Here is a 23,294-nt window from a genome sequence, read left to right on the forward strand (position 1 = left end):
ATTTGTGAGGCATTGTTTGATTTTTTGTTGTTGTTGTTGGCGTTAGAGTGGTGCTCACTTGGCACGATCCAATTCTATTTAAAAAAAAAAAGGTAAAGACCCAATGATTGACACACACACACACGCGCGCACGCACACACGCACGCACACGCACACGCACACGCGCGCGCGCGCACACACACACACACACACACACACACACACGCACACACACGCACACGCGCACACACACACACACACACACACACACACACACACACACACACACACACGCACCTGGGTGTGGTGAAATTTGTCTCTGCATTTAACCCGAAGGGAGCAGTGTTTCATAGTGATCCCTTTGTTAACAGTAGGCACGGGCATTACAATAAAAGTCATCGATTACTCGTAAAGAATTCTCTCGATAGTTTGGAAACGAAAAGCAATTGGATGAAACAATCAAGGGCTGGCTGATTCAGTCAAACGGTTCATCGATAATTGATCTTTTACCAAAACGCGTGCGGTCAAATGAGCCTGAGCCGAGGGAGCCCAATGGGTCTCTGGCCTTGTCACGCAAGTCGTTCCCAAAATGAGTGCGAGCCAACAAATGTGAAGCCCCTCAAGGTTAGCAGCAGAATCCCGTATTCTGCTGTGTCAGCTTTGACATTAAAGCGCCAGGTGAAAAAAAGTTCATACTGTGTGAAAAGTATTCATCAAGAAAGCTTAAGGCTGACTTCACAAGCACGGATCATAAATCTATTGGAAAACAATAACTTGTAGGTGTCAAGCTAGTCATCTTTTGATGGATTTGAGCACTTAGGAGGCTGCAGGAGACGTTGCGCAATATTAGTTACTGCCAATCATGTGACGGATGCGGTTTTGCTTGTCAAAATCACCATGCTCAAGACTGAACCCAGACCCCAATGTACCGAACCCGAGACGGCGCAGATATTCGTCATTAGGGAATTGCTATGGATCGATAGCAAATGGTGGGCTGGTTCTGCGAGGGGAGATTGCATTAAACATTGATGGGGACCCTGCGGTAGCGATCGATAAGGCAGCCTTCTCTTTGCGCAATTACACGTCAGCGAGCAAGCAGTCGCGTGATGCGTCGCATGATCACATCTTCCAAAGGCTTGGGCCTGAAAGCAGAGCAGCGGTAGGAAGGAGATTGTTGCGCCGCCCAGTGTTTGGCTTACTTTAAGTGTTTCTGCTTTGCAAATGAGGCTGGTCGCTCACACGTCGGTGTAATTCCACTCTTTGCGGCCTGGATGTACGATTGCGTGACTGCCGGCCGGTCGATAGAACATGTGCTGAAGCGCCTCTCTGAAGCCTCTTTGGTCAATAAGGCGGGCAATTCTCCACAGATTTCTCTTCTCATCCCACAACACATCTTTTCTATTCCTCCAGCCTTTAACACGCTCTCCCTCTCATCGCACTTCAGGACGCTGGCCGGCCCGGCCCGCTTTGCAATTCAATGAGACAATCATGTCCAGCTGCTGAATGCGAGCCTTTGCGATGGGCGGAACAAACTGAAGTAAGATCTTGCAGAATTTGCACAAGGCATGTATTCTTTCTCAGCTGTCGAGTCAAGATGGGAAGCGAGAGAGAGAGAGAGAGAGAGAGAGAGAGAGAGAGAGAGAGAGAGAGAGAGAGAGAGGCATCTTAATGACAGGATGAAAACAAAGTAGCACACATGCATGACTGAAAGCTGCTGCGTCTCCCAAAACTAATCAGCCTACCACTCGGGGGGATTTTAGGCAGAAAGAAAAAGAGCCAGCGTTTACTAAACCAACTGTTAAAAGGTACCTTACATAGATCATAAGAAATGATTTGACCACGAATTGTGTCTGGAGACGGACAATTGTCGTGAGAATTTGACCCTCTTAACATGAAATATTCTCAGGTTTCTTTCATCCTCTATGAAAGAAGAATCAGAATTAAAAGGATTACTCTCAGTTAGTTCCCATTCAACCTTACAAGTGCTGGGTTCAAAAGAACCCATAGCGGACGTGCTCACAGAGAAGACGGGAGACTTAGTTCATTTATTGCTACGGCGAGGCTGCGTCGCTCATCTTGAAGGCTTTAAATAGAACATTCAAGACAGGCGACAGAAACACAGAGAAATACGTTTCATTCCCGTCTCCCTGAAGGAGAAGTTGACAATGTGGCTGATTTGAAAATTGAACACAGAGTCATCCGCGGTCCTCCGAGACAACGAGGGATGGCAGCCGCACGCGTCCATCCTAACCGCTTTGGCCCCACTGGCACCAAAGAGAACAAGCTGAACAGGAACAAAAGCCAGGGACAAGAAGAGAAAAGAAAGAAAGAAAGAAAGAAAGAAAGAAAGAAAGAAAGAAAGAAAGAAAGAAAGAAAGAAAGAAAGAAAGAAAGAAAGAAAGAAAGAAAGAAAGAAAGTAAGTCCCCAAGAAAGAAAGAAAGAAAGACGCGAGGAGATGCCAAGAGATCGGTGGCAGATGTTATGAAAATGAATAGAACATGCAAGATGGGCAGAGTCTGATGAAATTAGCAAATCATTTCATCACGGCAAGGTGACATTGCGCCATCCACGATTAAACCTTGCCCCGCTATTCCCTACTTGTGTGTGCCGTCATTGAGTTTGGATGCAACATTTACGTGAGCAAAATGTGGGGATATGGTGCATTGTCACGGACCAAGCATGACAAACCAATGCTGTATTGAAACAAGCAATCTAACACATTTTATGATGTCATCTTTCTATTGAGCTTCACCCATCCTCACTCTATTTATTTGATTATTTGGAGTCATGGCCCTGTCGATGCTGTTTTCTTTTTTTATGTTTTAAAACAAACAAGGCCGTGTAGATGGATTTCTGTCCTTTCGAGCGGGATATATTCATTGCAGACAAGGCCTATATAAAGCGCTTTAAAAATGCACTTACGCTGTAAAATGAAAAGAGAGATAAATAAATAATGGAGTCAGTAATGTAACGTAAAAAATAGCTGTCCCACATGCGGGACAGCTATTTTTTCTTTTATAAAATGTTGTGGCTACTTGATTAAAAAGCGGATTTCCTGGAGATTGGAAAAAAAAATCAAACATTTCAAGATACAATCATATCTAGCCGTTAAATCAGAAAGGCACCAACACACAAAACAAGAAGGGCGAAGACACGGTCGATGGTGATGTGTTGCACTGGCATGACTCAAGACAGCTGTTGATATTGATATTCATATGACATTTGTGTTGGCCACCACCGATTACAAGCTAGCCTTATTCATTTCCCAGCGCTCAGTCACTCATGCAGCCACAGCTACATCCTCACCAAGAGAGGACACAAGCACAAGCTCGTCTCATCCGTCCGTCAATAAGACATCATTTGCATTCATTAACATTACATTATCACAAAGAGTGATCTTTAGAAAGCGGGCTGCTGTAGAGCGTCATCTTTAATTCATCATATCCTCAACACCTATACCCCTTTTACCTTCACCCATACACCCAATGCTCCTCTTTTCCTAGTTGCAACTGACATTTCCTCAATTTCCATTTATCAGAGCACTTCAGTTTCATCTTTTTGGTCTTCAAGCTTCCATTCACTTTTGTTATTTTAACATCTACTTGTTGTCAATGGCAAGCTGAACATTTTTGTCATGCCATCCATCGATGCTGGCCAAACAATCACTGAAAAAGAACTGAGCCCAAAATAAAAAGATCCAAAAGGAGAAATATGATCAGCTTCTGTTTCATGTTTGCAAATTCGGAACCTTATTCAGTCACATATCGTTGATTTCTTCACCCCCTCGCTATGGAATGGAACATATACACAGCTTGCGAGTGAGTGTTCGTACATTTTCTAAAATGGAGCACCTGTGCCTTGCACTGCGCTTCAGTGCTAATAAACACTATTTTGAGTCGCAATAGTAATCATATTACGAATTAATAGTGATGGGAAAATGAAGCTTCAAATTTGCTTCATGAAGCACTTGTGTTTTTTTGTCTCCTTTAGGCGGCAGTGTTGGTTTGAATACAGGAGTTTAAGAAATGCCGAGATAGTGTACCTTCAGTCCAATGCCAATAATAATAATGCTCTGATTGATGACTGGCACGGCTGATGATAAGGCTGATAACGTTTCGATCTTTAGATGTGCTCAATGGATGGGCCGTAAACTCGTATGCGTTTATTTTCAGTTCTTTGTGCTAAACTTTCCTTCGTTTCTTTTTCCGGTCCTCATTAGGATGCCAGAACTGAATAGGTGGTCTTAAACTTAGCATCTGGGGAAATCTACACGTCTAATCTGAATTCATATAAAAATAATTCAACCTATTTCAGTCCAATATCAAAGGTTAGCAAGAAAAAGGCAGCGAGGGCTAATGAATCCAATATTAAACCTCCCAGTAAGGCGAGTCGGCTCTGCTCGGCAAAAAAACCCAAATCTGTTGCTGCTGGCTTCCTCCAACCGTCACGATTGTCATTACTGCTTGCCCAGCCTGTCTGCTTTCAAGAAACCCGGCAATTTGCTTCTCCAAAATGAGGCAATTACAACTCTTAATAGGGCGCTCACCTCGCCAAAAGGCTTTTAGTGAGAAGCAGACTCCTCCCCCGTTATGGGGGACAAGATTGGCTGCATTCCCAGTCAGGCAACCACACCCACCTGGTCACTTGAGTCCCATCACAACGGCTCTCCTGTGTGTGTGTGTGTGTGTGTGTGTGTGTGTGTGTGTGTGTGTGTGTGTGTGTGTGTGTGTGTGTGTGTGTGTGTGTGTGTGTGTGTGTGTGTGTGTCCCCCCCAAACAAAACCGCAGATCTAAATGTGATCACTTGAATGACGCCATCAAATGAATTGTGATCTTAGCAATGTAACAAGATCGATGAAAATGAATGTGACCTTCACCTTAATCCCTGGTACATGTTTCTCTACAATTCTACAGCTGAGGCAAGACTCTACTCTTCCGAGTTCTGATTCAGGGTTTGAATCTCAACTCTCATTTGGTTCTTGTTTGGGGTTTTCTCCAGATACTCGGGATTCATTCAGCTCAACCAGGACCTTAGTTTGGATAAGAACTATAGAAAAAAAAAGAGAAAATCAGAGTGCCCTCCCTTTATCTTATTGGTGCTTGTAAAGAGAAAAAAAAAAAAAAAAAAACACACAACCTTCACCCTCCTTGAACCCAACGGAGCTGAATTTCAATCAAAGTTGAATGATGGCTCTGGCCCACGAGAACTGGGCTTTGGATCTGAAGCCAGTTTAAGAGGCCTCAGCCATTTGGAGACCGTTATGAGTGTTATTCAATTTAGCCGTGATGTCCCTTGACCATTGCAGTGAGAGCCATCCAGGTAATTGATGCCCAGGTTTGCTCTTCCCCTGCCACATGCGTTCTCAAGTGAAGACATGCTGTAATCCTGCTCCCTGTAACCACAAGTGAGATGTTCTTCTGGGATCTTGTTAGTGCAGCTTTGATGCATGCAGACGCATTGCTTCGCTGGGTTCACAAAAGAAGTGAATACGTCCCAGGAGATTGGACAAGACACGGTGGGGACTACCGCAGACAGACACTCATCTCTTATCGTCACCCTTTTCTCCATCCGTGCTAAAAATACCAGTGTTAGAGATTTGCTCACTCCAACTTATTTTGCAAGAACCACACGGGAGACAAGTCCTTTTAGACACCTGCAGGTGGAGAGTCCATTCGTCGCTGTGCGTACAGCGATGTTCGAATGGAGGTCTGAAATCTCCCAACTGCAAGGACATATTTATTAAGAGAAACAGAGTGGGGGGAAGAGCAGGCTGAATAGGAAGCCCTTGTGCTCTAGTCAAAACATATCAGGGGATGTTTTACGACCTTGTGGAGGATGGGACAAGGTAGGTTATTTATTACCGGTTGCATTCCAACATAATCATACGATAAGGATAATCTGAAAAACCCTAACAACCAGCGTCTGCTAGAAAATGCCGTTCTGCACTCGTCATTAAAAGCTAAATCTACTGTCTCGCGGCATCTGCTAACATTCTCGGAGAAGAAGTCTATATTTTGCGAGATGGGCTTTGTTTTCCCTTCAGGGCTTTACTGGAGTTTGTATCATGGATAAAAAAAAAAGAGTCCTCAGACTTGGATCTTTTGACACGGGGCTGTTCTATGATGAGCAGGATTGAAACGAGGGAAAAAGAAATCGGGAAAGGGGGGGGTTGCCATATGGTGAAAGCCCTCTTCGTGTGTTTTCCAGGGAATTGCACACAAAGACTGATGGATTCACTCGGCTCCACTGAGGACTTGGTATTTGATGTACCACCATCTGATGAAATTTCAAGCACTGACCTGCCCACAATTTGCTTGCGTCTACTGTCACTCATGGTTCCATAAGCCTCTTGGAATGCAAGGACATTGCCTGATGCAACGCTGAACTCTTCTGGGATGCTGAAATGTCATTGGACACACACACACACACACATGCAGTCAGTTTTGCCACAGGGATGCTGGTGTTTTGAGCTTGTGCCACACACCCACACAAGCACACATCCTTAAAAGCAGATCCAGTTTACAGCTGACTTTACGGCAGTTGCCATTCGGGTAGGCTGGCGGCTCACGCCTTTGACCCAAAATGTCACAGTGGTCTTGTGACACTAGCGGGAGTGCACAAACATCACCATCAGCTTCCCAGACTGTCAAAACCTGCGCCGACAGGCCGGCTTGTGAACCAAGAAAGACCAGGTCACGCTCCCTGTTAAAAATACCCCAGCATGTGAAAGAAAAAAAAGAAGCGCAAAACTTCCACTCCAGGTAGTTTGTCGACGGGGATGTCCTCCCTGGAAACAAAGCGGCACGCTGGACAATGTCGCAGCTCAAGATGCAAGGCGAGGCGAGGCGAGGCGAGGCGAGGCGAGGCGAGGCGAGGCGAGGCGAGGCGAGACGAGGCGCCTCGTTAGGCATGTGCTAGCGATTTGCTTTGAAATGGCACTGACGCTTTCTTCCGCACGCGGAAACACCAGACAGTATCTGTAAAAGCTGCTCCGGGCTGTTCAATCATTTCTCCATTTTAGAAAGGAAGTAGGTGTCTGTCCAGGGTCAATGTGTGGGACTGAGTGCACATTTACAGCCTTGTAAATAGCTCTGGCAGGGAGAGCAGTGGTGTGCAGGTGTTTGGACGGAACACCACTTCTTGTTGCAGACGATATGGCATCAGGCAGGGAGGATGAAATTCACCTTTGCAAAGGAGGAATGCTTTCCATCATTGAATAAACAACGACAGCAGAGTGCCATTCATGAAACGAAAACAAATGATAGTGGCTAGAATGTCTTTGGTCAGTTAATTTGAAATTTCAAATGTATTTCGCTAATGCTGTAATTATGTATAGAAGAAAGGTCAAACTCATTTCAGAATTTTTGTTGACATGAATCTACGATAGTGACCTTTTTTATTGGCAGATATAAAAAACAAATATGAAAACGAATGAAATGAACCACTGTCAACTACCATAAGGCCTTTGGAAATTTGAATGGTTATTCATGTCAATTTTATTATTGTCATAGAAGCGTGCTTGCCATTAATTGGCCGCTTCTCGTAAAAGAGTTGTGGGCCAAGAAAAGAGCTGCAGAGTTGAAAAGAGGCATGACTGCCGGGTTCCAGGCTGCTCTTAAATGGTCGCATATTGCCTCTAAAATTTGAAACGGTGCAAGTAAATCTTTCACCTGCTGGCTCATATGCCACCACTAAATTTGCTGATTTTCTTTTTTTATTATCGTCATAAAATATTTATTGTTGGCTCCTGTGAGTGGCAATCATTTCAAAATGAGCTGGTATTCCAACCAACACTAATTGCAAAAGGAAACAAAGCTTGCACCAAAGAAGGCAGGCCAATATGTGTTTTTGTGCGTGGAAATGTACATTTTCCACAAATATTGTAAATATTGAACAATGGGTTGGCAATAAAAATAAAAAAAATCTAGAGTGCCAGAGGAGACAAATCCTGACAATGAGTCAGACGAAACAATCATGGCAAAGAAAGGCAGGAAATGGTGTTAAGAGTGGCTACGCAAATTCACCTGGCTGAGGAATTGCAGGGCCAAAATAAAACATACTAAAGCACTTTAAGAATGAAGTCTTATCTGTGATCTTATCTTCTAAATTCTTTCCCTTATGACTTTTCATTTGGTGTCATGTTTATTCTGGGGTGTAGCACAACATTCCTTTCATAATCCCTTTCTATGGGAGGCTTTTCACTTTTAATCCCTCATATATACGTATATATGTACCTTCAATGGGACTTTTCAGCTTTGGGACCTCGCTCAAAGATAGTGATGAATGGTTTTGGTGGACATCCATTCACAAAGTCTATTGTCTGCTCCTTGTTAGTGTTGAAGCAATATGATTTGTTTTCCCTAAACTGGGGTCACAGGGGGAATGACATTCTAATTTGGGTTTAGATCTGAAAAACGAGGATTCTGTCTTAAGCTTGTTGTCCCAGAGTTTGCCCCCTATGTGACTTGATTTTTATTTTCATACCCTGACTTGATTAAAAGCAGTGAAAGAAAGACATGTGTTTGGCTCCACTGAGGGGGCCGTTTGCTTTCACACACAGGACAGCAGATTAAAAAAAAGTTTAGTGGTTTCTCGGCAATGATTCAGAAATACTTTGGTAAATGTAAATGATGAACAAGAATACGTCTATATATTTTGCAGTTTTTATGAGCTGTGATGTAACTAAGTCCTCACTCCCGTGTTGAAAAAAAGATATCTTTAGTCATTAACTCGAGCCATACTGCACTGTGACAGTAGTGAGAGTTTCCACCAAATGAATTCAGTAAAGTGTTTTGTGCGCCCCGAGCAAACACAGACTCTCTTGTTTTATGACATGTTTGTTATCTTCTTATTAAAGTGGATGGCGCTCGGAATGACTCTCAGACACGACTGCAGCGATTTTGCCATCCCCTGTGGCGTAGTTAGCCCGGGCGTCCCATGACGGCTTGCTCCTTCCTCCTAATGATCCAGACAGAGCAAAACAAATGCAGGTACGCGGGCGGCAGAGATGCGTGAAGGAGATGAGGGAGCCACGCGTGAGCGTGGTCGAGAATGAGCTTTTTTCACCTTGACGGAATTCAATCGAAAATAACCTTTGTTGGACCGATCCGACTAAAAACTTTGGTCAAATGAATCATCTACCCCAAAAAATGGCCTGTAATTGCTCAGTTTGTATAAGCTGCCTGATGCCTTTCTTGATACAAGCCTGACATTCTTATGAAATATTTAATGGCTGGCTGTTGCTACAAAAAACAAAATGCTACCAAATCCATTAGAACTTCTGCTCATCCCCTCTATTCAATCAGGAATCAACAAGAGTGGTGACCCAACGTTTGGGTGGGCTTGGTGCCAATAGTGTCAGGACAGCATTTTCGGAAACAAATTGCTTCAAAAGGGCTGGCAAAAGTCTGCTTTGAAAACGGTTCTCAGTGAATGGCTTCAACACATCAAATACGCAATAGCAACAATACAAACAATGAGTCAATCTATGGAAGAAAAAAATAGGTACTGAGCAACACAATGGTAAAAGCACACATCATTGGCATCATTCCAAACTAATATTGCCTATTTGCAGTGGAACAAGAAAAAAGCACACAGGCCTCGTGTCACATGTCACTTATTTGACCTCCAGCATGCCAACAAGTGACACAATTGCACTTCCATCCATTGCATCTGTGAGCGACGCTTTGTGGGATCACAAGTTTGACACAGCACTACAAGCCTTATTAGCGGCCACTACGTCTCTAGTCCTAACGGCGCCACGGCCGAGGCAAAAGCCAGCCCAATTTCGCATATTAGCCTTCAGTCAGCGTGACGGTGAGGAGATAAAGAAGCGCACGCCCCACTGCCAGACAGCAAAACATCAAGTCGAGTGGCACGCTGTATAAAAGGTGTTTTGGCAGGTGTGCACACAAACACATCAAACATTTATTGGCAATAATACTTGCAGCAAAAAAAAGATGAGCCGCACGCACGCACGCACGCACGCACGCACGCACGCACGCACGCACGCACGCACGCACGCACGCACGCACGCACGCACGCACGCACACAGGTTGATGACAGAGGATGCATTAGAAAAAGTCTCCGGGAGAAGCCTCGCAGAGCTAATTGACTGTGATGATCCAGTAGCAGCACGCCTTTAAGCTTCTCATTTATCTCCACAAAGACAAGAAAAATGTGCATTGTTTTCTGTTTGTTTTTGCACACACAGCAGGGATGGGGGGAGAAATGCTAAAAAAAAAACCAAAAAAAACCAAATCACTCGCCACTGATGCGTGGCTTCAAATATGAAAATCTAAATAATCTCAGGCGAGACAACGGCTCCATAATCGGCTTTTGCTATTCGTACACCTGCGCTTACTGGAGTCAAACAAAGAACAATCTGGAGAAAACATTCCCTTAAGTAGTAATACTCACAGGATATTTTTGCATATTAACCGTTTGACGTTGTAACTGGAGTTCAGCCAGAAGAGCTGGCAGGTGGCACAGTGGTCGGATGATGACTTGAAATACTCTCTCCTCTGGGGGTCACCAAACCGAGTTGACCTTCTCTGCCTGAGTCCATTGTTGAAACACACAACTATACACAAAAGTGGGGGGAGTAGGGGGGGGACTTGTTTTGAAATAACAAGCAGGGTGCCGGATTCTTTTGTATGCGTTCCTTGTTTGTCACAAAGCAGACATTTGCGTAGGGGTCGCTAAAAGTGCCACACTGACAGCACGGCCGATACGTCAAACAAAAGCAGAAAGTGTGCGGCCAGTCTTTCTGCCGTGTTTACACTGGCTGACGCTATTTGCTTTACATCTCGCACAACCTTTATCTTGTGCGATAATAGATTGGGAAAAAAAAAATTCTTGTCCGTTTGTCAGACTCGTTCTTACATCCGGTTATCATCAAACGCGCACAAAGGCTCGCTGAAACGCGCGCGCGCGCACACACACACACGCACGCGCACACGCACGCGCACACACACGCGCACACACCCGCGCACACACCCGCGCACGCACACACACACGCACACACACACATCCTTGTTAACCTCCCTCTGCAGGACCCAACTTAATTTACCGAGTTCTGGGGTCCACCCTTTCTAGTGGTCCAAGAACTATGAAAAAAATCAGGCAACTCCCAAAAAAAATCTTGTTACTAAAAATCACTTTCAATAAACACAATTTGAAACTTTTTTTTTCATGTCAGTTTTTCAGTCATATCTGGGGCCTGTTTCTAACATTCCGGCTTTGCGGGGTCCACCTTTACACACATGAGATTTTTAGTCAGTTATGGGGATCGCTTTTAATATTTCAACCTTAAGAGGTCTACCTATACACACATTATTTTTTTAGCCAGTTATGGAGCTTGCTGTTAAGATTTAAGACTTGTTAGGTCTGCCTTTATAAAGAGGATCTATCAAGTTCAACCCCAACCCTAATCTAACCCAAACATGCATTTGTGTGGACTTAATCATTTGAGAAAACCTAAAAATTTTGTTAGTGTTATTAATACTTTCATCTGGCTAAATATACTAGATATACATTGAAATGTGCATTCTAAAATACATTCTGAAGTCTTTATTCAGATTCTGGTCCATTTTCCTTGGTCACAGTCTTAATATTCTTCAATTTGTTCAGTCATATTGGTACATTTTAAAATATTTAAATTCTGCATTTTAGCTAACTATAAAGTACACAGGATTTACAAGTAATAATTGTCGAGTCAAAATTTTAAATGGACACATTACAAATGTAGCCAATGAATAAAGGAACTTATTTAATCTAACATTTACGAACAGGAGAAGTGGAGCATAAAAAAAATCACAAACAAATAGTGAACAAATGGTGAAACAGGACCAGCCATGTGTTTCTATCTCTGTTAAGGGAAGCTGTTTCACTCATATTTTCTCCTCATGGTGGTTATTCTCTTTTTGACAAAGTACTTAACAGCTCGGTGCTTGTGGTTCTGCAGCAATGCATCTCTCGCAGTCAAGCTTACCAGGAACCTGATTTGTCAATATATACTTCCTTGAATGTTTATTTACTGCAGCACATTCCTCTGGGGTCCAGCTTCTTTTCACAACTTTTCCGTTACCTAAGGGCATAGGAAGAGCACTTTTTAGTTTACAACTTAATTAGAACAAAATTGCATAAAGAATACATTCACTTTATGTACAATTATCCGACAATATAATTCAAATGAGATATTTTATAACGTCAACTATCTTTGTCAACAGTGATGAGCCTACAATAGACATAAGTAAATCAGTTAATATCTGAGATATTAATCCGGTCATTTAAGTTGCTAGGTGGTCTTCAGTGTCAGCTGTTTTGATATTAACAAAATTAAAAATAGATGCACAAAAGGGTAACATTAGAATGCCCCCAGTTTTGGTGGTGGGGGAAAGAGGTCTCTCATTTTCTTGACTACTTTTAAGCAGTTTTGCATTTGACCAGAATGTCACTGCTGGTAGATGAAGCAATTCCTGGACCCTACAGAGGTTGCACAGGCAGTCAAACTCCACCATGGCAGCACATTGGGATGCACCATTTCTCTGACAAAACCATTAAGAACAGATACAAGTTGTTGCAAAATCAGGGAAAATAAAAAATAAAAATCAGAGAAAAAATTTTTTCAGACAGTGTTTTACATGTATGGGGAATTTGCTTTGATAACGTGCTACACATGGACAAACAAAGATGATAAAAGTAAATTTGGAAATATATAGTGTGTAAAAAATTAAATGCAAGCTGTATAAGAATGGTATCTGCCTTGGTGTGACAATGTGTGAATTTGCATATTCACTAATAGGTTAATCTAGAGCAATTTTTCTTTCTCTCTTTTGAGGTAAATGTGTCATGTATACATTACCGCTATTTAAAAATAGATGTAAACAAACATCTCACATATAATCAAGGTTAGCAATGACCTGTAACTCACATGAGAAAGGATGGGTCAATTTTCATTTTATGACAAAATTCAAAAGTTTAGACCTTACATGTTTAAGAAAAAAAGTCAAGTGGTGTTTAATATATCATCTAAATCTTAGTAAGCAGCATATGTGAGGATAATTAGATACTGATACAGTAGTAACAATTGGGCAATTTAAAAGCAACTGTGATAAAGTTATATATTGAAAAGGATTACTCTAAACTCACCTCCCTTTTTGGCAGACTTTTCATTACTTGGGCCACGAGATGCGGAGGTACAAGAGGTCACTTCTATCACTTCTGGGATCAGCCCATCTGAAATGATGATTTTTAAGTACAGAAAAAAAACACAGTATAGCAATATTCTAAAACAAAAATTAACTGCACCTGTATAAGAATGCTTGGTCAAATTTAATATACTCTTGTTTTGAGCAGATTGATTTGCAGAGGTACAGAGCAGTCCTTTTGGGAATCATTGTCAGTATCATCACTGTCTGAGTAGTCCACTTTGAGAAACTCCTTTGATAATTGATAGCTCTATGGAGGGAATTAAAAGAAATGTGTTGTTAGTTTCTGCAAGCTACTCTTATAGACTTAGACTTAGACTCAACTTTATTAATCCCTTGGGAGTACTCCTATATGCTGTATTAATATAAAGACTAGAATTTCTTTGCTCAAAATAATTAAAATTTCTGTCCAATATCTTAACTGGTAGACGACCGGTGCTGTACACATCCTCTGAAATATGCCAAAACCTTATATCACAGGAAATTTTACATATAAAACATGGAAAAGGCTCCAAAATTTACAACAAAGAAGCCACAAGAAACCATATTTCAGAAATCTGTTATTATGTGAGTGTGAATGATTGGCTTGGTTGGAATAACCAAGACAACTTTAGATCCATACGGAGGGCCCCACAAGTAGCCATCACAAATCTGTTATGTGTGTGTGAATGATTGGCTTGGTTGGACACCCATGGGCGCATGTTTCAACAATCCATCTATAGGTGTGTGTGCCACTGGTTCGTTTGGGCTCTATGAGGAGAACCACTAAAACCGTGTGATCCAATGGTTGGCTGAATGCTGTTTAAGGTACCTTCTGACTAAAGAACAGCTTTCCAACTAAAAGCTGTAAACTAAGAGAACAAGAAAAGGTCTACAAAGTTTATTTCTTACAACAAAGTCTAACTGAATGTTACCTGTTGGCTGGCATCTTGTTTGATGTTATCATCAGGGTCAGAGTCCTGCCAAGTTCTGGCTGATTCAGGCAGCGCACCATCAACAGGAGCCTGAGAGCCTGTCACCTGGAATTAAAACTACAAATAACTTACCAACATCATACAGACACCACAAATGACAGACTCAAGACCTGTATAGTTAAATCATGTGAAGTTAGTCCCCAAAACCAAACAAGCTTTTCTAACTAAAGTGTTCCAGTCAGTTCTGGATGTCTAATCAGGTCCTATAACAGCATCTTTATGGATGTAGTGGAGCATCCTTGAGCATGACACTTTAGCCGTTTAACTGTTGAGGATGTGTGGAACTATAGCTGTAATATAATCAGCCTCCATAATGTCCATAACCGAAATATGATCTAAAAACATGAGACAACCTTCGATCCATACGGAGGGCCCCACAAGTAGCTATCAGAAATCTGTTATTATGTGTGTGTGAATGATTGGCTTGGTTGGAATAACCAAGACAACTTTAGATCCATACGGAGGGCCCCACAAGTAGCCATCAGAAATCTGTTATTATGTGTGTGTGAATGATTGGCTTGGTTGGAATAACCAAGACAACTTTCGATCCATGCGGAGGGCCCCACAAGTAGCCATCAGAAATCTTTTATGTGTGTGTGAATGATTGGCTTGGTTGGACACCCATGGGCGCATGTTTCAAATATCCATCTATAGGTGTGTGTGCCACTGGTTCGTTTGGGCTCTATGAGGAGAACCACTAAAACCGTGTGATCCAATGGTTGGCTGAATGCTGTTTAAGGTACCTTCTGACTAAAGAACAGCTTTCCAACTAAAAGCTGTAAACTAAGAGAACAAGAAAAGGTCTACAAAGTTTATTTCTTACAACAAAGTCTAACTGAATGTTACCTGTTGGCTGGCATCTTGTTTGATGTTATTATCAGGGTCAGACTCCTGCCAAGTTCTGGCTGGTTCAGGCAGCGCACCATCAACGGGAGCCTGAGAGCCTGTCACCTGGAATTAAAACCACAAATAACTTACCAACATCATACAGACACCACAAATGACAGACTCAAGACCTGTATAGTTAAATCATGTGAAGTTAGTCCCCGAAACCAAACAAGCTTTTCTAACTAAAGTGTTACAGTCAGTTCTGGATGTCTAATCAGGTCCTATAACAGCATCTTTATGGATGTAGTGGAGCATCCTTGAGCATGACACTTTAGCCGTTTAACTGTTGAGGATGTGTGGAACTATAGCTGTAATATAATCAGCCTCCATAATGTCCATAACCAAAATATGATCTAAAAACATGAGACAACCTTCGATCAATACGGAGGGCCCCACAAGTAGCTGTCAGAAATCTGTTATTATGTGTGTGTGAATGATTGGCTTGGTTGGAATAACCAAGACAACTTTCGATCCATACGGAGGGCCCCACAAGTAGCCATGAGAAATCTGTTATTATGTGTGTGTGAATGATTGGCTTGGTTGGAATAACCAAGACAACTTTCGATCCATACGGAGGGCCCCACAAGTAGCCATCAGAAATCTGTTATGTGTGTGTGAATGATTGGCTTGGTTGGACACCCATGGGCGCATGTTTCAAATATCCATGTATAGGTGTGTGTGCCACTGGTTCGTTTGGGCTCTATGAGGAGAACCACTAAAACCGTGTGATCCAATGGTTGGCTGAATGCTGTTTAAGGTACCTTCTGACTAAAGAACAGCTTTCCAACTAAAAGCTGTAAACTAAGAGAACAAGAAAAGGTCTACAAAGTTTATTTCTTACAACAAAGTCTAACTGAATGTTACCTGTTGGCTGGCATCTTGTTTGATGTTATCATCAGGGTCAGAGTCCTGCCAAGTTCTGGCTGGTTCAGGCAGAGCACCGTCAACAGGAGCCTGAGAGCCTGTCACCTGGAATTAAAACCACAAATAACTTACCAACATCATACAGACACCACAAATGACAGACTCAAGACCTGTATAGTTAAATCATGTGAAGTTAGTCCCCAAAACCAAACAAGCTTTTCTAACTAAAGTGTTCCAGTCAGACCTGATGTCTAATCAGGTCCTATAACAGCATCTTTATGGATGTAGTGGAGCATCCTTCAGCATGACACTTTAGCCGTTTAGCTGTTGAGGATGTGTGGAACTATAGCTGTAATATAATCAGCCTCCATAATGTCCATAACCAAAATATGATCTAAAAACATGAGACAACTTTCGATCCATACGGAGGGCCCCACAAGTAGCCATCAGAAATCTGTTATTGTGTGTGTGTGAATGATTGGCTTGGTTGGAATAACCAAGACAACTTTAGATCCATACGGAGGGCCCCACAAGTAGCCATCAGAAATCTGTTGTGTGTGTGAATGATTGGCTTGGTTGGACACCCATGGGCGCATGTTTTAACAATCCTTCTATAGGTGTGTGTGCCACTGGTTCGTTTGGGCTCTATGAGGAGAACCACTAAAACCGTGTGATCCAATGGTTGGCTGAATGCTGTTTAAGGTACCTTCTGACTAAAGAACAGCTTTCCAACTAAAAGCTGTAAACTAAGAGAACAAGAAAAGGTCTACAAAGTTTATTTCTTACAACAAAGTCTAACTGAATGTTACCTGTTGGCTGGCATCTTGTTTGATGTTATCATCAGGGTCAGAGTCCTGCCAAGTTCTGGCTGGTTCAGGCAGCGCACCGTCAACAGGAGCCTGAGAGCCTGTCACCTGGAATTAAAACCACAAATAACTTACCAACATCATACAGACACCACAAATGACAGACTCAAGACCTGTATAGTTAAATCATGTGAAGTTAGTCCCCAAAACCAAACAAGCTTTTCTAACTAAAGTGTTCCAGTCAGCCCTGATGTCTAATCAGGTCCTATAACAGCATCTTTATGGATGTAGTGGAGCATCCTTCAGCATGACACTTTAGCCGTTTTGCTGTTGAGGATGTGTGGAACTATAGCTGTAATATAATCAGCCTCCATAATGTCCATAACCAAAATATGATCTAAAAACATGAGACAACCTTCGGTCAATACGGAGGGCCCCACAAGTAGCCGTCAGAAATCTGTTATTATGTGTGTGTGAATGATTGGCTTGGTTGGAATAACCAAGACAACTTTCGATCCATACGGAGGGCCCCACAAGTAGCCATGAGAAATCTGTTATGTGTGTGTGAATGATTGGCTTGGTTGGAATAACCAAGACAACTTTCGATCCATACGGAGGGCCCCACAAGTAGCCATCAGAAATCTGTTATGTGTGTGTGAATGATTGGCTTGGTTGGACACCCATGGGCGCATGTTTCAAATATCCATGTATAGGTGTGTGTGCGCCACTGGTTCGTTTGGGCTCTATGAGGAGAACCACTAAAACCGTGTGATCCAATGGTTGGCTGAATGCTGTTTAAGGTACCTTCTGACTAAAGAACAGCTTTCCAACTAAAAGCTGTAAACTAAGAGAACAAGAAAAGGTCTACAAAGTTTATTTCTTACAACAAAGTCTAACTGAATGTTACCTGTTGGCTGGCATCTTGTTTGATGTTATCATCAGGGTCAGAGTCCTGCCAAGTTCTGGCTGGTTCAGGCAGCGCACCGTCAACAGGAGCCTGAGAGCCTGTCACCTGGAATTAAAACCACAAATAACTTACCAACATCATACAGACACCACAAATGACAGACTCAAGACCTGTATAGTTAAATCATGTGAAGTTAGTCCCCAAAACCAAACAAGCTTTTCTAACTAAAGTGTTCCAGTCAGCCCTGATGTCTAATCAGGTCCTATAACAGCATCTTTATGGATGTAGTGGAGCATCCTTCAGCATGACACTTTAGCCGTTTTGCTGTTGAGGATGTGTGGAACTATAGCTGTAATATAATCAGCCTCCATAATGTCCATAACCAAAATATGATCTAAAAACATGAGGCAACCTTCGGTCAATACGGAGGGCCCCACAAGTAGCTGTCAGAAATCTGTTATTATGTGTGTGTGAATGATTGGCTTGGTTGGAATAACCAAGACAACTTTCGATCCATACGGAGGGCCCCACAAGTAGCCATGAGAAATCTGTTATTATGTGTGTGTGAATGATTGGCTTGGTTGGAATAACCAAGACAACTTTCGATCCATACGGAGGGCCCCACAAGTAGCCATCAGAAATCTGTTATTGTGTGTGTGTGAATGATCGGCTTGGTTGGAATAACCAAGACAACTTTAGATCCATACGGAGGGCCCCACAAGTAGCCATCAGAAATCTGTTATGTGTGTGTGAATGATTGGCTTGGTTGGACACCCATGGGCGCATGTTTCAACAATCCTTCTATAGGTGTGTGTGCCACTGGTTCGTTTGGGCTCTATGAGGAGAATCACTAAAACCATGTGATCCAATGGTTGGCTGAATGCTGTTTAAGGTACCTTCTGACTAAAGAACAGCTTTCCAACTAAAAGCTGTAAACTAAGAGAACAAGAAAAGGTCTACAAAGTTGATTTCTTACAACAAAGTCTAACTGAATGTTACCTGTTGGCTGGCATCTTGTTTGATGTTATCATCAGGGTCAGAGTCCTGCCAAGTTCTGGCTGGTTCAGGCAGAGCACCGTCAACAGGAGCCTGAGAGCCTGTCACCTGGAATTAAAACCACAAATAACTTACCAACATCATACAGACACCACAAATGACAGACTCAAGACCTGTATAGTTAAATCATGTGAAGTTAGTCCCCAAAACCAAACAAGCTTTTCTAACTAAAGTGTTCCAGTCAGACCTGATGTCTAATCAGGTCCTATAACAGCATCTTTATGGATGTAGTGGAGCATCCTTGAGCATGACACTTTAGTCGTTTTGCTGTTGAGGATGTGTGGAACTATAGCTGTAATATAATCAGCCTCCATAATGTCCATAACCAAAATATGATCTAAAAACATGAGACAACTTTCGATCCATACGGAGAGCCCCACAAGTAGCCATCAGAAATCTGTTATTGTGTGTGTGTGAATGATTGGCTTGGTTGGAATAACCAAGACAACTTTAGATCCATACGGAGGGCCCCACAAGTAGCCATCAGAAATCTGTTATGTGTGTGTGAATGATTGGCTTGGTTGGACACCCATGGGCGCATGTTTCAACAATCCTTCTATAGGTGTGTGTGCCACTGGTTCGTTTGGGCTCTATGAGGAGAACCACTAAAACCATGTGATCCAATGGTTGGCTGAATGCTGTTTAAGGTACCTTCTGACTAAAGAACAGCTTTCCAACTAAAAGCTGTAAACTAAGAGAACAAGAAAAGGTCTACAAAGTTTATTTCTTACAAGAAAGTCTAACTGAATGTTACCTGTTGGCTGGCATCTTGTTTGATGTTATCATCAGGGCCAGAGTCCTGCCAAGTTCTGGCTGGTTCAGGCAGCGCACCGTCAACAGGAGCCTGAGAGCCTGTCACCTGGAATCAAAACCACAAATAACTTACCAACATCATACTGAGAGTAATTCAAATAAAAGAGACAAAAATCTTCCTTTTTTTTAATAACAAATTAATATTCCAACTTGCATACTTGATCTTACTGACTTACTTTTTCACGCCATGGCCATTTAGAATCACCATAGTTGTAATTGATTTCAGTTCCCATTTCTATGTTTTTGATGGCAAAAAGGCACAAATGGGGCTCGTCATTTACTATTTTTTTCATGGTGCAGTTTGGAGACTTGTGGTTGTCATTCACTAATCTTCCAAGAGAGCCATCCTCTGTTGATGCATCAATACTAGGAAAGAAAAAACAGAAATCAAACATTTTGTATCATATAACTAGTTTTTTAGTAAAATAAAAGTTGGCTTACAGAAATAAAAACTTGCAACATTTCAAAAGAAAAGTTGAGAGGGAAACAATGTCTTTTTGAACATCATAGCACTAAATAAAAAAAATTGTTAATGCCACAATCCTGATGTGTTATTGAAATATTGCTTCTGAGTGACTCACTAATTTAGGGTATTTTATTCCAGTCTCTTTCTAGAGTTCATAATTATTGTATAGAAAATATTTGGATATACATACCACCAGTAATGATTCTGCCATTCAAAGTCAAAGAGAAATGTACTCTCCTTTTCAGAGTACTTGCTTGTTTGGCATTTTTCTGCTGACAGAAGTTGACCCCTGTATTATAAGATGAACTCTCCTTGTTCAAAGTGCTGGGTAGCAAACACGCCTCTTCCTGCAAGGACATTTTATATAAAACCATTGGTTATGAGAAAATATTTCTTTAAGATACACCTTTAACCAAATAATTGTGGTGTTATCTTACAATTTTAATACTAAGTTCTCGCTTAGAAACAGAAATACAACAACCAATCTGAATTTGATTGTTTTTTGTGTTGTTTTATAAAATAAATAAATATATACTTAATGGATAAATGGTCTAAAAATGAGTTTATTACCTTTTTGATCATCAATAAATCTTTCCACTAGTCCAGGTTTGTCCTTTTAGGATTAAATGTAAAAGGCTGCTTCATCAGCAGGCTTTTTTCTTGCTTTCCTTTTGGACATTTCTGGCTCTAAAAAATAATTCAAAACATGGCAGAGAGAACTTTAACAAGCACTCTATATTAATTTTAAAAGATTTGTAATCATCCACTGTATAAAGACTGAAGGAATAAGCCTGGCCTGAGAACTAACAGAACAAGAGTGATTAAAGAAAGAATATTTTTCAGAAAATACTGATATATTAATGAAAATGTTTGTCGGTTTGAAGCTGAGCTTTGTTACTTTTAACTAGTCACAGTTCCAACCAGGTGCTGCATCCAAAGAAAAGTTATTTCAATAGTTTTACCAGTATAACTCGTTATACTTTTCAGGAGCTACCAACTCGTTTTTATTATGTTTGTGTTTGAAAAGTGAACGTAGCATCCTGATTAGCGGTAGCTAATTAGCCAATAAGCTAGTTTCCGGATAGTTTTATTTGCGTCAGAATGCTTGTGTTATTTAAAGAAAGCATTCTGATAGAAAACCACCGAGAAATACAGAAGACATGCAGATATATCATAACACTGAGCACACACGTGTTTGACGAGTTTTGAAGTGGTTTCGGCAATTACGGCCAGAGTCCGGTTCTGGGCTTAGCAATTATGAAACATTAGCACATCGAAATCATCCTGAATATAACACGGAGCAATTATACATTCTGTCGTTCTCTTTTACACCATTGTTTTTAAAACCACTGCAAGCTAAGATGAATAACAAGTTAAAAAGCCGGACTGTCTGAGGGGAAAACGTTACGCCATCCGAGTGACAATATACCGAATCCGAAGCCATAATCATTGCATATAAACCCCTCGGGGTCTGGACAAAAAGCATTTCTACATCAGTTTCTTGTACTTAGTATTTACATGCAGTTGATTTACTCACCGTGTATGTTGTGTTTCGTTATGAGCAGCGTGTCTTCGTCGCGGAGCAGTCTCAGTCTGGCGGCGTCACACGTGGCGAAGTGACGTTAAGCTGGTGGTTTTAGCCGCATGAAGCTAACACATGCAATACCTGCTGATTTAACTAATATGTAAACTGATGGTAAAGAATAAATTACTATTTATTTATACCTTTATTTTTATGTTTAGAACATGAAAAATGCACGAGATGCTGATTTAACTAATATGTAAACTGATGGTAAAGAATAAATTACTATTTATTTATACCTTTATTTTTATGTTTAGAACATGAAAAATGCACGAGACAGTTTTTAAAATAAGCCTAATAGAATGAGCGTATTTTTATAAAGCAAGTGTAATGAATATTAAATAACGTAGATAAATTGCAATTGTAATGCAGGAATTTTATGTTTACAGTATTATTTTAGCTGCTATGGTTACTAAAATAATAATTACCTGGTTTAAATCTACAGGAAATAGCATTTTATTTTCTTAATCAACACTCGGATCACGAGGTGCCCTGATTGGTTGAATCACACACACTTCCGGTAGTGTGTATACTTGCAATACCACTTGCCATGGTCGGGGGGCCGCTACTGAGCACACACACTTCACACACACAATTCTCAACATTGCGACCATGAGGGGTAAGTGAAAAAAATTCGTGAGGCATGTTGTTAGAGCATTTCAAGCTGTTTTAGAGTGGTTTCCCGAGTGGGGTCCATGATTTTGGACCCCACAACGACACAGGGCCCCACTTTGTTGGTGGGCTCCCTGTCTTCGGACCCCCCATACTAATAAAAACAAGTACACACACACACACACACACACACACACACACACACACACACACACACACACACACACACACACACACACACACACACACACACACACACACACACACACACACTTCTGTCCCTGTGGCAGTAGTGTTAATTCCTCCCAGCCTATTCGCAGTCACACATATGGCCACGGAGGCGGTCAGCGGCGGAGCCTCGCCGCTAGATTACCCTTTGCTCTCGCCACAGATCTGTTTTTCCGAGAGGCCGGCGCTGGGATGAGGGGGACTCGGCTGGCAGATAGTAAGTCATTGTCAGAACACTGTCAGCGGCCAGCCCCGCATTAGTGTTTTTTTTTTTTTTTTTTTTGAAGAGAGCCACTGTTGCTAAGAGAGAGGGACAACAGGCCCGTTGCACCTCGGCGGCACTTAACCTGACCTCTTCCTCCCAGGATGTGGACACAGGGTGGAGGGAGGGTGGGAGGGAGTGCGGTAGGTGTCTGAGCGCCCCCCACCCCCACCCCTCCCTCCCTCCCTTATGTGCGCATGCATGTTCGCATGAGGTGATGAATCCCAATGCAAGAGAAAGAAAAACATCATTGAATGGTCTCGTTCTGTGCCGTTTCCCATCCGTGCACAATACGTGATCCTGTTTTACTTTCCCAAACTTTGACCCCCCCGCCATCTACAACCCCTGCGGTCGAGGTTATATTTAACAGAGGAAAAAGGTAAGTTGTCAAAGAAGACGTAACCAGCGTGTTCGGGAGAAATACAGCCAAGACTCAAAGCACAAACAAGCAAAACGCTTCTGGGCAATTATTGTTGGGAACTGAAGAAAATAAAAAAATGATAGGTGCAACTATTCATGGGCAATGGAAAATGAAAAACAAAATAAAAAATCAACAAAAATTGATTGAAAAATGTCTTTGTGAATGTTTGAAACACTTAATTGCTTCAATACACACCTCTCATCATCGATTCCACCAAATAAAGC

At 41.8% G+C, this 23,294-nt stretch overlaps 1 protein-coding gene and 3 long non-coding RNA genes across 12 annotated transcripts in view; all 4 read right to left on the bottom strand.

The window, feature by feature from the left end:
- LOC137839640 (ephrin type-B receptor 1-B) overlaps positions 1-23,294 on the bottom strand; it is a 153,068-nt gene that overhangs the window by 96,483 nt on the left and 33,291 nt on the right. The window contains exon 1 of one of the 8 annotated variants that reach the window (XM_068648720.1): positions 6,280-6,546. The exons of the other annotated variants lie outside the window; for them this stretch is intronic. The gene's annotated coding sequence lies outside the window, so the exon portion shown is untranslated. Of the gene's footprint in view, positions 1-6,279; positions 6,547-23,294 lie in introns of those variants that run through there. 8 annotated transcript variants of the gene reach the window in all.
- On the bottom strand, positions 11,537-14,698 carry LOC137839633 (uncharacterized). Its single transcript, XR_011085659.1, has 3 exons — positions 14,106-14,698; positions 13,133-13,441; positions 11,537-12,068 (listed from the first exon to the last, which is right to left on the bottom strand). It is a non-coding gene; the product is annotated as an uncharacterized lncRNA (long non-coding RNA).
- LOC137839627 (uncharacterized) lies at positions 15,817-17,947 on the bottom strand. Its single transcript, XR_011085645.1, has 3 exons — positions 17,631-17,947; positions 16,727-16,831; positions 15,817-16,022 (listed from the first exon to the last, which is right to left on the bottom strand). It is a non-coding gene; the product is annotated as an uncharacterized lncRNA (long non-coding RNA).
- On the bottom strand, positions 18,629-22,435 carry LOC125984735 (uncharacterized). Of its 2 annotated transcripts, XR_007487057.2 has the most exons (6): positions 21,503-22,435; positions 20,536-20,652; positions 20,156-20,312; positions 19,676-19,865; positions 19,441-19,545; positions 18,629-18,734 (listed from the first exon to the last, which is right to left on the bottom strand). It is a non-coding gene; the product is annotated as an uncharacterized lncRNA (long non-coding RNA). The 2 variants fall into 2 exon arrangements; XR_011085625.1 differs by having other exon boundaries at positions 20,536-22,431.

The sequence above is a fragment of the Syngnathus scovelli genome, chromosome 17 (genome assembly GCF_024217435.2).
Source record: "Syngnathus scovelli strain Florida chromosome 17, RoL_Ssco_1.2, whole genome shotgun sequence".
NCBI lineage: Eukaryota > Metazoa > Chordata > Actinopteri > Syngnathiformes > Syngnathidae > Syngnathus > Syngnathus scovelli.